This window comes from Salmo trutta, chromosome 5 (genome assembly GCF_901001165.1).
Source record: "Salmo trutta chromosome 5, fSalTru1.1, whole genome shotgun sequence".
In the NCBI taxonomy this organism is placed as follows: Eukaryota; Metazoa; Chordata; class Actinopteri; order Salmoniformes; family Salmonidae; genus Salmo; species Salmo trutta.
Window position 1 is genome coordinate 65,227,381 of NC_042961.1, and position 14,653 is coordinate 65,242,033.

General features: G+C 43.2%; 1 protein-coding gene and 1 long non-coding RNA gene across 7 annotated transcripts in view; one reads left to right on the plus strand and one right to left on the minus strand.

Annotated features, from left to right (window-relative positions):
* LOC115194768 (Fc receptor-like protein 5) overlaps nucleotides 1-14,653 on the minus strand; it is a 342,937-nt gene that overhangs the window by 273,299 nt on the left and 54,985 nt on the right. The window lies entirely within an intron of this gene.
* LOC115194807 (uncharacterized) lies at nucleotides 720-7,058 on the plus strand. Its single transcript, XR_003878503.1, has 2 exons — nucleotides 720-764; nucleotides 6,419-7,058. It is a non-coding gene; the product is annotated as an uncharacterized LOC115194807 (long non-coding RNA).

A 14,653-nucleotide genomic window follows, 5' to 3' on the forward strand; every position in this document is an offset into this window, starting at 1 on the left:
CGGCACCTCTCTATACTCAGATACCTGCTGGAACAGGACCCGACACCTCTCTATACTCAGATACCTGCTGGAACAGGACCCGGCAACTCTCTGTACTCAGATACCTGCTGGAACAGGACCGACACCTCTCTATACTCAGATACCTGCTGGAACAGGACCCGGCACCTCTCTGTACTCAGATACCTGCTGGAACAGGACCCGGCACCTCTCTATACTCAGACACCTGCTGGAACAGGACCCGGCACCTCTCTGTACTCAGATACCTGCTGGAACAGGACCCGGCACCTCTCTATACTCAGGTACCTGCTGGAACAGGACCCGGCACCTCTCTATACTCAGACACCTGCTGGAACAGGACCTGGCATATAAAAAAATTTACTCACTTTTTGTTCTGATTTACAAATGAAGCACTGTGTATAGTGTAGATAATCATTGTACCATCTAAACCACTGTGTTTAGTGTAGATAAACATTGTACCATCTAAACCGCTCTGTTTTCTATAACCAAAAATACTGTTGTTTCAGCTCTTTGCAAAAGACGCAAAAACAAAACTTAAGAACGGGAAGCATAGAAATATCTCACAAAGAACAGATGTACCGCTACTTAGATTGACTTTAAAGCAGTATGACAGATCGATAACACATTTCTATGTGGATTTTGTTGGGTTGCTCAAAAAGTTACGTATTGCCATTTTAATAAATGTAATCTGTGTGTCCTTTAGGTAGAGCTGTATCTGGATCCAGGAATGTAATGTACAGACTGAGGTAGGTCCATATCACTGTATCACTAACCCTAATGTACAGACTGAGGTAGGTCCAGATCACTGTATCACTAACCCTAATGAACACAAATGTACCTAACTTCAACTCTAACTTCAAAATGAAGTGTTGTGTTATGAATGATGTAGCATGTTGTGTTATGAACAATGTAGCATGTTGTGTTTGTTATGAACGATGTAGCATGTTGTGTTATGAATGCTGTAGCATGTTGTGTTATGAATTCTGTAGCATGTTGTGTCATGAATGATGGAGCATGTTGTGTTATGAATGATGTAGCATGTTGTGTTATGAATGATGTAGCATGTTGTGTTTGTTATGAATGATGTAGCATGTTGTGTTATGAATGATGTAGCATGTTGTGTTTGATATGAATGATGTAGCATGTTGTGTTTGTTATGAATGATGTAGCATGTTGTGTGTGTTATGAATGATGTAGGTAGCATGTTGTGTTATGAATGATGTAGCATGTTGTGTTTGTTATGAATGCTATAGCATGTTGTGTTTGTTATGAATTCTGTAGCATGTTGTGTTATGAATGATGTAGCATGTTGTGTTATGAATGATGTAGCATGTTGTGTTTGATATGAATGATGTAGCATGTTGTGTTATGAATGATGTAGCATGTTGTGTTTGTTATGAATGATGTAGCATGTTGTGTTTGTTATGAACGATGTATCATGCTGTACCATCTTTTCTGAACTGGTCTGTCTGTCTCACTTTCACACCTAGAGGCTTTGTATCTGAGAGTCAAACACACAAGCCACTACACCCAAAGGCCTAGCTGGTAGCATTTAGCATTGTGAGGTTGTGTTGTGTGTTACATGTCTGTGTGATAGAGATCAAATCAATTTAAATCAAGCGTCATTTATACAGCACATTTCAGACATGGAATGTAACACAATGTGCTTCAAAAGAATAACAGTAAAAACTGAATGACTAAAAAGCACCCTAAGGTAAAGCAAAGCTAAAAATATGTTTTAAGAACTCTTTTAAATATGCCCACAGTTTCGGCCCCCCTCAGGTTCTCTGGCAGGGTATTCCAGAGGCTGGGGGCATAGTAACTAAAGGCTGAGGGCATAGTAACTAAAGGCTGGGGGCATAGTAACTAAAGGCTGGGGGCATAGTAACTAAAGGCTGGGGGCATAGTAACTAAAGTCTGGGGGCATAGTACCTAAAGGCTGGGGGCATAGTAACTAAAGGCTGGGGGTGTAGTAACTAAAGGCTGGGTACATAGTAACTAAAGGCTGGAGGCATAGTAACTAAAGGCTGGGGACATAGTAACTAAAGGCTGGGGACATAATAACTAAAGCCTGGGGGCATAGTAAATAAAGGCTGGGGGCATAGTAACTAAAGGCTGTCTCTCCATGCGTCTTGTCCTCCCTCAGGTTCTCTGGCAGGGTATTCTAGAGGCTGGGGGCATAGTAACTAAAGGCTGCATCCATGCCTCTTGGTCCTATGCTTTGGGATAGTTAAAAGGCCAGAGGACCTGAGGGACCTACTGGGTACATAACTTAAAAGCATGTCTGATATGTATTGGGGCGCACAATCGTGGATTGATTTAAAATCCAATAGAAGAATATTATAATGAATTCTAAAACTGACAGGCAGCCAGTGCAGAGACCTTTTAAAACCGGTGTAATGTGTTCTCCATCTGGTCTTGGTCAGTACCCGTGCTGCAGCATTCTGTATGTTTTGCAGTTTACCAAAGGCTTTCTTGGGTAGACCAGACAGGAGAGCATTACAGTAGTCAAGCCTGCTTGTAGTAAAAGCCTGGATGAGTCTCTCTGTATCAGCCTGAGAGAGAAACAGCTGCACTTTGGCAATGTTCCTCAGGTGGTAAAAAGCTATTTTGGTCACATTCCTAAAGTGGGATTCGAAATTTTGTTGAGAATCTAAAATAACACCTAGGTTTTTTACCTGATGTTTAGGCTTTTTTTGCCTGTGAATTAAAATGTGCGGCCAGATTCTCTCTCTGTGCCTTGGCTCCAACAATAAGTAACTTGGTCTTGTCTTGCTTTAGCTGGAAGAAGTTGTGAACCATCCAAGTATTTAAATCACTAATACAGTCTAATGATTTATCCGTGGAGATAAAATCCAATGAAATGTAAAGTTGTGTATCGTCTGCGTAGCAGTGAAAATCAATGCTGTGCTTTCTGATAACCCTGCCAAGGTGTAACTGTCACGGATTTCATCGTGGTGTTGAGGAAAGGAGGACCAAAATGCAGCGGGTATGTGGATACTCATTCTTTTAATGGAAAAAACGAAAGGCATCCACAGGAAAAACAAACAATTAAACGATACTCACGACCAAACAGTGTTGGCAGGCTAAACAGCAGTGCTCACAAACAATTACCCACAAACATACAGACAAACACACCCTACTAATATAGGACTCCCAATCAAAGGCAACACCACACACCTGCCTTCAATTGGAAGTCCACCCCAATTAACTATACATAGAAACACCCAACCTAGACAGAACACGCCCTGACCCAAAACTTATACACTTACTCCCTCTGCTGGTCAGGACGTGACAGTAACATATATTAACTTGACAGTACCGAACCCAAAATTGAACATTATGGAACGCCACATGTGACATCATAGTCAACAGCGTCGAATGCATTACTTAAATCCAATAGTACAAGAACAGAGAACTGTTTAGCATCTGTGTTGGCTTGGTTCTCTATGGTGTAGAAGGTCAGGGTGTGACTAGGGGGTGTTCTAGTATGTCTATTTCTATGTTGGTGCTAATGTGGTTCCCAATTAGAGGCAGCTGTTTATCGTTGCCTCTGATTGGGGATCATATTTAGGTAGCCATTTCCCCACCTGTGTGTTGTGGGATATTGTTTGTGTTTAGTTGCCTGTCATGACTTCACGGTTCGTTATTGTTTTGTTAGTTTCACGGAGATTAAAAATATGTGAAGCTATACTCATTTCATTTTTTCATTTTAGTCATTTAGCAGACGCTCTTATCCAGAGCGACTTACGGTAGTGAATGCATACATTTCATACATTTTTTCCCCCCCGTACTGGTCCCCCGTGGGAATCGAACCCACAACCCTGGCGTTGCAAACTATGGGTGAACAACATCACCCATAGTTAAACACCAATGTCCCTTTGTCACACACAGATGTGACCTGTTTCAGGAAACTAGGCGAACAACTGAAAGCATTAGTAAAAATAGAGGCTGTCTCCACCCCACCACATATAGATACTTATCAGAGCAGGAGATCTGTGTCTGTTTGAGGTTATAGCTGTATGTGAACAACATCACCCATTGTTAAACACCTCTGTTCCTCTGTCACACATTTCACATGTATTTTTATATGTTTTGGTCATTTAGCGACTTACAGTAGTGAGTCATTTAGCAGACGCTCTTGTCCAGAGCGACTTACAGTAGTGAGCGGATATATTTTTGTTCTTTTCTAAGCACCAGTCTCTACCAACTGAGCCACACAGGACACACATGCAGAGAAACAAACACACACACACACACACACACACAGAGACCCACACAGAACCACACACACACACACACAGACATGTACCTCCCTCTCCTTCCCTTTGCTAACTGTTGCAGCAGGTCTATTTTAGTCTGAATGGGAACGTACAGTTGAAGTCGGAAGTTTACATACACTTAGGTTGGAGTCATTAAAACTCGTTTTTCAACCACTCCACACATTTCTTGTTAAGAAACTATAGTTTTGTCAAGTCGGTTAGGACATCTACTTTGTGCATGACACAAGTAATTTTTCCAACAATTGTTTACAGACAGATTATTTCACTTATAATTCACTGTATCACAATTCCAGTGGGTCAGAGGTTTACATACACTATTGGAGGATTACCTGTGGATGTATTTCAAGGCCTACCTTCAAACCCAGTGCCTCTTTGCTTGACATCATGAGAAAATAAAAATAAATCAGCCAAGACCACAGAAACAAAAATTGAAGACCTCCACAAATCTAGTTAATCCTTGGGAGCAATTTCCAAATGCTTGAATGTACCACGTTCATCTCTACAAACAATAGTATGCAAGTATAAACACAATGGGACCACGAATCAATCATACCGCTCAGGATGGAGACACATTCTGTTTCCTAGAGATTAATGTACTTTGGTGCGAAAAGTGCAAATCAATCCCAGAACAACAGCAAAGGACCTTGTGAAGTTGCAGGAGGAAACAGGTACAAAAGTATCTATATCCACAGTAAAACGAGACCTATTGTAACGACCGTCGTCGCAATGAGACCAAGGTGCAGCGGAGGATGTGTTCATCATAAAGGATTTTAATAAACGAATGAACACTACAAACAAAGCACGAAAAGAAACGACAGCCAAACAGTCCTGTCAGAATTAACACAAACCTAGATAGAAAATAATCACCCACAAACCCCAAAGGAAAAACAGGCTGCCTATGTATGACTCTCAATCAGCAACAACGATCTACAGCTGTTCCTTATTGAGAGCCACACACGGCCTAACCAAAGAAACAAACCAACATAGAAAAATAAACATAGAACGCCCACCCATGTAACACCCTGGCCTAACCAAAATAGAGAACAAAAACCCCTCTCTATGGCCAGGGCGTTACACCTATATCGATATAACCTGAAAGGCCGCTCAGCAAGGAAAAAGCCACTGCTCCAAAACCGCCATAAAAAAGCCAGACTACGGTTTGCAACTGCACATGGGGAAAAAGATCGTACTATTTGGAGAAATGTCCTCTGGTTTGATGAAACAAAAATAGAACTGTTTGGTCATAACGACCACCGTTTTGTCTGGAGGAAAAGGGGGAGGCTTGCAAGCCAATGAACACCATCCCAACCGTGAAGCACGGGGGTGGCAGCATCATGTTATGAGGGTGCTTTGCTGCAGGAGTGACTGGTGCACTTCACAAAATAGATGGCATCATGAGGAACGAAAATTATGTGGATATATTGAAGAAACATCTCAAGACATCAGTCAGGAAGTTAAAGCTTGGTCACAAATGGGTCTTCCAAATGGACAATGACCCCAAGCATACGTCCAAAGTTGTGGCAAAATGGCTTAAGGACAACAAAGTCAAGGTATTGGAGTGGCCATCACAAGCCCTGCCATCAATCCTATAGAAAATGTGTAGGCAGAACTGAAAAAGTGTGTGCGAGCAAGGAGGCCTACAAACCTGACTCAGTTACACCAGTTCTGTCTGTAAACTTCTGACACACTGGGAATGTGATGAAAGAAATAAAAGCTGAAATAAATCATTCTCTCAACTATTATTCTTACATTTCACATTCTTAAAATAAAGTGGTGATCCTAACTGATCTAATCAGGAAAGTTTTACTGGGATTAAATGTCAGGAATTGTGAAAAACTAAGTTTAAATGTAGTTGGCTAAGGTGTATGTCAACTTCCGACTTCAACTGTACGTATTCTGTATGATGTACATTCAGAGTTGTAAACACTTAAAAGACCAGTCAAACATCTGATTGAATCAGTCATAATTGGACTGTATAAATGTATCTAACTACACATTAAACACTGAGACCTGTTGGGGTCTATAACTGTTCCTGTGGTGTTGGAGGTCTTCACTGCAGTAGACTGGATCAGCTCCTCTGTCCCTCACTCATCTCTCTCTCCTGTCTCTTTACCTAGTGACCCTGTTCATCAGAACGTCATGGTGGGTGGAAAAAGATGCTCTCTTCAGCAGCGGTGAATAACCACAACCCTGTCAGTCCATCTCTTTACTTCTCCTTTCTCTTATCTTCTCTCTCCCTCCTTCCCTTTTCACACCAACACACTTATCTTTAGACGCTGTGGCCTTGACTGCCATCAACAGCATCAGCAACAGAGAGGTGTGAAGATTCCACAACAGAGTTAGAGTTAGTTTATCATGTACTTCTCTTTAGTTATGCTGCAGCCTTGACCTCCATCAACAGAGTTAGAGTTAGTTTATCATGAGAACATACAGACACCACTTACTGGAACCAGCTGACAGTATCAGTTGTAAAGGCTTCATTACTACTAACAGAAGGAAAGTTGTAGTGTTATGTCCATGATGAATGATGTAAAGGCTTCATTACTACTAACAGAAGGAAAGTTGTAGTGTTATGTCCATGATCAATGATGCAAACGCTTCAATGTGTTTTTATATTGAGCTCTGTTAAATTCTGTTTGTTCATGTGAAATTGGAAATTGTATTTTTCTATAATGTCATTGTGTGTGTTTACCTTCAGCAACACCGTTGTATGGTTACCAACTTGTCAAATAAAGCTTCCTAAAATGTGTTAGAAAATGTGTCAGTGTCACGTCCTGACCATAGTAAGATGTTATTTTCTATGGTAGAGTAGGTCAGGGCGTGACAGCGGGTGTTTTGTGTTTTTCTATGTTTTGTATTTCTATGTTTAGGTTCTAGTTTTCTATTTCTATGTTGTTGTTTTTTGGGGATGATCTCCAATTAGAGGCAGCTCGTTGTCTCTAATTGGAGATCATACTTAAGTAGGTTTTTTTTCCACCTGTGTTTTTGGTTAGTTGTCTTCTGTTTAGTTTTCTGTACCTGGCAGAACTGTACGCTTTCGGTTTATCTTTGTTATTTTTTCTTTAGTGTTCTGAGTTAAAATAAATATTCATCATGAGCAATCAACACGCTGCACTTTGGTCCCCTCTCTACGACAGCCATTACAGTCAGTTAGTCACTTTCATGAGTTTAGAGTAATAACATGTTCCACAACTGAAGACATTGGCTCTAATCTAGGTTGGAGTAATAACATGTTCCTCTACTGAAGACATTGGCTCTAATCTAGTGGAGTAATAACATGTTCCACTACTGAAGACATTGGCTCTAATCTAGTGGAGTAATAACATGTTCCACTACTGAAGACATTGGCTCTAATCTAGTGGAGTAATAACATGTTCCACTACTGAAGACATTGTCTCTAATCTAGTGGAGTAATAACATGTTCCTCTACTGAAGACATTGGCTCTAATCTAGTGGAGTAATAACATGTTCCACTACTGAAGACATTGGCTCTAATCTAGTGGAGTAATAACATGTTCCACTACTGAAGACATTGGCTCTAATCTAGTGGAGTAATAACATGTTCCACTACTGAAGACATTGTCTCTAATCTAGTGGAGTAATAACATGTTCCACTACTGAAGACATTGTCTCTAATCTAGTGGAGTAATAACATGTTCCACTACTGAAGACATTGTCTCTAATCTAGGTTGGAGTAATAACATGTTCCACTACTGAAGACATTGTCTCTAATCTAGGTTGGAGTAATAACATGTTCCACTACTGAAGACATTGTCTCTAATCTAGGTTGGAGTAATAACATGTTCCACTACTGAAGACATTGTCTCTAATCTAGGTTGGAGTAATAACATGTTCCACTACTGAAGACATTGTCTCTAATCTAGGTTGGAGGAATAACATGTTTCACTGCTGAAGACATTGTCTCTAATCTAGGTTGTGCCTTTAAATTTCTAGAAAATGAACAACTAAGGAAGAATGTTTCACTTCTCTTTTTGACTTCTCTAACCCCAAACCCCGGCCTGGTCTCATTGGTCTGTTTCACAAGCATTCCCCGAAGTCTGGTGATATTGTGCCTCTTGGTTTAGAAATGTCTGGTGGGTATTAGTACCAACAAAGAAGGTTTGAATCCTAAGCAACCTGCCAACACATTGTTTGAAGTACAATAGACCAACATAGCTACCATAGTAGGTGAAATCTGTGAGCTGGAAAACCTTGGAAGAGCATGGGTGTAGAAGGCATTGTGGTGCTCACGTGAATTTCCTTTCTTTGGCATTACGCTCACAATGCAAATAGTCCGGGAAGCCATTTGATTACATGTTCAGGAGTCTTAAATCTTGGGGGTAAAAACTGTTGAGAAGCCTTTTTGTCCTAGACTTGCACTCCGGTACTGCTTGCCATGCGGTAATAGAGAGAACAGTCTATGACTGGGGTGGCTGAGGTCTTTGACAATTTTTAGGGCCTTCCTCTGACAACGCCTGGTGTAGAGGTCCTGGATGGCAGGCAGCTTAGCCCCAGTGATGTACTGGGCCGTACGCACTACCCTTTGTAGTCCCTTGCGGTCAGAGGCCGAGCAGTTGCCATACCAGCCAGTGATGCAACCCATCAGGATGCTCTCGATGGTGCAGCTGTAGAACCTTTTGAGGATCTCAGGACCCATGCCAAATCTTTTTAGTTTCCTGAGGGGGAATAGGCTTTGTCGTGCCCTCTTCACGACTGTCTTGGTGTGTTTGGACAATTCTAGTTTGTTGTTGATGTGGACACCAAGGAACTTGAAGCTCTCAACCTGCTCCACTACAACCCCGTCGATGAGAATGGGGGCGTGCTCGGCCCTCCTTTTCCTGTAGTCCACAATCATATGCTTAGTCTTGGTTACGTTGAGGGATAGGTTGTTATTCTGGCACCACCCGACCAGATCTCTGACCTCTTCCCTATAGGCTGTCTCGTCGTTGTCGGTGATCAGGCCTACCACTGATGTGTCGTCTGCAAACTTAATAATGGTGTTGGAGTCGTGCCTGGCCATGCAGTTGTGGGTGAACAGGGAGTACAGGAGAGGACTGAGCACGCACCCCTGGGGAGCTCCAGTGTTGAGGATCAGCGTGGCAGATTTGTTGCTACCTACCCTCACCACCTGGGGTCGGCCCGTCAGGAAGTCCAGGATCCAGTTGCAGAGGAAGGTGTTTAGTCCCAGGATCCTTAGCTTAGTGATGAGCTTTGAGGGTACTATGGTATTGAACGCTGAGCTGTAGTCAATGAACAGAATTCTCACATAGGTGTTTCTTTTGTACAGGTGGGAAAGGGCAGTGTGGAGTGCAATAGAGATAGCATCATCTGTGGATCTGTTTGGGCGGTATTCAAATTGGATTGGGTCTAGGGTTTCTGGGATAATGGTGTTGATGTGAGCCATTACCAACCTTTCAAAGCACTTCATGGCTTCAGACCTGAGTGCTATGGGTCTGTAGTGATTTAGGCAGGTTGCCTTTGTGTTCTTGGGCACAGGGACTAAGGTGGTCTGCTTGAAACATGTTGGTATAACAGACTCAATCAGAGACATGTTGAAAATGTCAGTGAAGACACTTGCCAGTTGGTCAGCACATGCCCGGAGCACACGTCCTGGTAATCCGTCTGGCCCCGCAGCCTTGTGAATGTTAGCCTGTTTCAAGATCTTACTCACGTCGGCTACGGAGAGCGTGAACACACAGTCGTCCGGAACAGCTGATGTTCTCGTGCATGCCTCAGTGTTGCTTGTCTTGAAGCGAGCATAGAAGTGGTTAAGCTCATCTGGTAGTCTCGTGTCACTGGGCAGCTTGCGGCTGTGCTTCCCTTTGTAGTCTGTAATAGTTTGCAAGCCCTGCCACATAAGACGAGCATCAGAGCCGGTGTAGTGTGATTCAATCTTAGCCCTGTATTGACACTTTGCCTGTTTGATGGTTCGTCGCAGGGCATAGCAGGATTTATTGTAAGCTTCCGGGTTAGAGTCCCGCACCTTGAAAGCGGCAGCTCTACCCTTTAGCTCAGTGCGAATGTTGCCTGTAATCCATGGCTTCTGGTTGGGGTATGTAGGTACAGTCACTGTGAGACCGACGTCCTCGATGCACTTATTGATAAAGCCAGTGACTGATGTGGTGTACTCCTCAATGCCATCGGAAGAATCCCGGAACATGTTCCAGTCTGTGATAGCAAAACAGTCCTGTAGTTTAGTATCTGCTTCATCTGACCACTTTTTTCATAGACCGAGTCACTGGTGCTTCCTGCTATAATTTTTGCTTGTAAGCAGGAATCAGGAGGAAAGAGTTGTGGTCGGATTTGCAAAATGGAGAGCGAGGGAGAGCTTTGTACGTGTCTCTGTGTGTGGAGTAAAGGTGATCTAGAATTTTGGCAAAAGGAAAAGTTGTCAAAATATACATTTTATGAATACAGATACATAAAAAAAACTACTTAAGTTGTACTTTAAAGTATTTTTAGTTCGGTAATTTACACCACTGGACTTAAAAGGAACATTGCTACACATGAAAACCTGGTGTAACAATATTGAAACTGTAATGTCACCTAGTGGACAGCAATAGAAACTACACCACACACACAAACAGAATAGCCTTAAAACAGATGCATGCTTTATATATTGATATTTTTTATTAGCTAAATATGTACAATCAAGGAGACATTTCAAAAGTCGGAATGTAAAGCACAAACGCCTGGAAAGTTCTTCAAAAGCAGCTGTAGTGAGTGAAGTATCTTGAGGTTACCTGAAATAGGTCAAAGCATATATTAAATAGAACTCAACAACATCTTGGACACAGACACAAGTTACCTGCTATATTTGGGCAACAGGATTAACACAGAGAGAACTTGGCAAAATACATTGTATGTTTCTGTAGTACGAGTAGGCTGTTGTGTACAAGCCTCCTAGCTAATAGAATATTGGAGCTAGCAGTCATTTAGTTACATTTTAACCAAAGCAATAGAGTTCACCGGCAAATGCAGACACACCAGAAATAATAACTAAACCAACGAACAAGAATTGCTTGTAGGCGACCAGAATGAGGACAGACATTTTTCAAAATAAATGTTGTCAGTGAAAAAAGTAATTAACCTGTTATGGTATAGGGGGCAGTATGTTCACGGCCGGATAAAAAAAGTTCATATTTATATCAAAAACCAGCTTTTTACATTAGCATGTGACGTTCAGAACTAGCATACCCACCGAAAACTTCCGGTGAATTTACTAAATTACTCACAATAAATGTTCACAAAAAACAAAACAATTATTTTAAGAATTATAGATACAGAACTCCTTTATGCAATCGCGGTGTCTGATTTTAAAATAGCTTTTCGGTGAAAGCACATTTTGCAATATTCTGAGTAGATAGCCCGGCCATCATGGCTAGCTATTTTGACACCCACCAAGTTTGGCACTCACCAAACTCAGATTTACTATTAGAGAAATTGGATTACCTTTGCTGTTCTTCGTCAGAATGCACTCCCAGGACTTCTACTTCAACACCCAATGTTGTTTTGGTTCCAAATAATCCAAATAGCTGCGTTTTGTTCTTGCGTTCAAGACACTATCCAAAGGGTGACGCGCCGGTGCGTTTCGTGACAAATAATTTCAAAATATTCCATTACCGTACTTCGAAGCATGTCAAACGCTGTTTAAAATCAATTTTTATGCGATTTGTCTCGTAAAATAGCGATAATATTCCAACCGTGAGACCTTGTTTTCGTTCAAACACTGAAAATAGAAAATGGAGTCTTCAAATGCACGTGCGCTCCAGTGTCATTGTTCTCAGAACGACCACTTTCCAAAAGCCCTACTGTTTTTCGCCCAAGGACTGCAGAGTTATCATTCCCCGTTCTGGCGCCTTCTGAGAGCTCATGGGAGCCTTAGAAAAATGTCACGTTACAGCAGAGATCCTCTATTTTTGATAAAGAGGCTACAGAAGGCCAAGAAATGGTCAGACAGGGCACTTCCAATATAGAATCTTCTCAGGTTTTGGCCTGCCATATGAGTTCTGTTATACTCACAGACACCATTCAAACAGTTTTAGAAACTTTAGGGTGTTTTCTATCCAAATCAAATGATTATATGCATATTCTAGTTTCTGGGCAGGAGTAATAACCAGATTAAATCGGGTACGTTTTTTATCCGGCCGTGAAAATACTGCCCCCTATCCTAAACAGGTTAACTACAGAGGCAGAGCATTTATCCCAAGACCAACACAGTGGGATCATTGTATAGCTTTTGGTCATGTAGCAAGTGTTTGCAGAAGGGAGAAGCCGAGATGTCCAAGTTGTGGAAAAGACCATATTATGTGTTATAAAAGTGATGAACATGTGACATGTTGTAATTGTGGTGGGAACCATGAAGCCACGTCTTCCTAACGCCCCACAAGGGGGAAACAGAATGAGGTGGCCAAAGCCAGGGCTGTCCAGAGCATTTCAGCAGCTGGGAAAAGGGTAGAGGTGTTGAATGGTGCATCAGAAGAGCCCATGGTAGAGGATAGGCCTACACTGCAGGATGCAGACATTTTAAAGGTTAAGAAGGTGGATTTTGTGGTTTTTATGGCTATGGTGATTAATGGCACTGCCAAGGTGGAGAGAAGGTCCAGGAAAATTGAAATCATTGAGGATGTGGCGGAGCGGTTCCTGGGACTGAAAGATTTCTCAGCGAAGGAGTTACATGGAATATTGGCACAAGCCGTACCACCCTCTCAGGTCCTAGAGCCGGACCACCCTCTCAGGCCCCAGAGCCGGACCACCCTCTCAGGCCCTAGAGCCGTACCACCCTCTCAGGTCCTAGAGCCGTACCACCCTCTCAGGCCCTAGAGCCGGACCACCCTCTCAGGCCCTAGAGCCGGACCACCCTCTCAGGCCCTAGAGCCGGACCACCCTCTCAGGTCCTAGAGCCGTACCACCCTCTCAGGTCCTAGAGCCGTACCACCCTCTCAGGCCCCAGAGCCGTACCACCCTCTCAGGTCCCAGAGCCGTACCACCCTCTCAGGTCCTAGAGCCGTACCACCCTCTCAGGCCCCAGAGCCGTACCACCCTCTCAGGCCCTAGAGCCGCACCACCCTCTCAGGCCCTAGAGCCGTACCACCCTCTCAGGCCCCAGAGCCGTACCACCCTCTCAGGCCCTAGAGCCGCACCACCCTCTCAGGCCCTAGAGCCGTACCACCCTCTCAGGTCCTAGAGCCGAACCACCCTCTCAGGTCCTAGAGCCGTACCACCCTCTCAGGTCCTAGAGTCGTACCACCCTCAGGCCCTAGAGCCGGACCACCCTCTCAGGTCCTAGAGCCGTACCACCCTCAGGCCCTAGAGCCAGACCACCCTCTCAGGTCCTAGAGCTGTACCACCCTCTCAGGTCCTAGAGCCGGACCACCCTCTCAGGCCCTAGAGCCAGACCACCCTCTCAGGTCCTAGAGCCTGAAAAGGGACATAGAGAACTACAGGAAGGAAGAAGTGGGAGTTTGTTTGTTTTGGCAACGTACTATTTTATTAGGATGGATTAAGTTAGTTTCACTATTGCGCATGGATTTTACATTTTGGGGTTTCCAAACCGTCAAGTTGGTGGCGGCAAAACACATTGGGGACATGAGCAGAACTCTGGAAGGGGAAAATGGAGTCCCTAGAGAAAGCAAGTCCAAGATGTGTGTCAGGGATGGAGCAGCAGTATTAACATAAGGAGATGTGAATGTGGAGAAACGGAGAAGATGAGGAGGGAAAAGAGAGGTCTAAGAGAGGGAGGGAAGAAGAGGGGGAGCTTGAGTCGTATAAAAATGGTGGGAAAAAGGGAGATGGTTTGTTAAAGAAGAATGGTAGGAAGTGTAAGCAGAGGGAGCTGAAGACAGGAGGAGAAATGGAAGTGAATGAGGGTGAAGTATCGGAGGTGGTCGGTGTAGTAAAGTTATCAGAGACCGAGGCACCGAGGATCAGGAAAAAGATGAGTCTGTGACAGTAGGAGTGAAGTTTATGGAAAAAGTGGACTCTTGCCTTTTGGCTGATCCATTTGTGGTTTCACGGTGGGTGAAAAAAAGAGTTGGGTCATGTGGAGTCGGTGAGGGTAACTAGAAGTGGTCTAGTGATAATTGTTTGTGTTGCTGTTGGGCAGAGGAAGAATGCACTCGAAGTAAAATTAATGAGGGCAAGAAATGTGAATTGTTTCTTTCTCAAGAAAAGGGCACCAATGAAAGGAGTGATAACTGGGGTAGCAGTAAATAGAAAAGTTGACCAGCTGAGGGGAAAGAGTCCCGGTGTATGTGATGCTCGTCGTTTGATGCAACGCAGACAGGGTGGGGAGAGGGGGGAAACAGAAGAGCCATTGTCTGTTATTTTGAGTTTTGAAGTTGAGTCTTTGC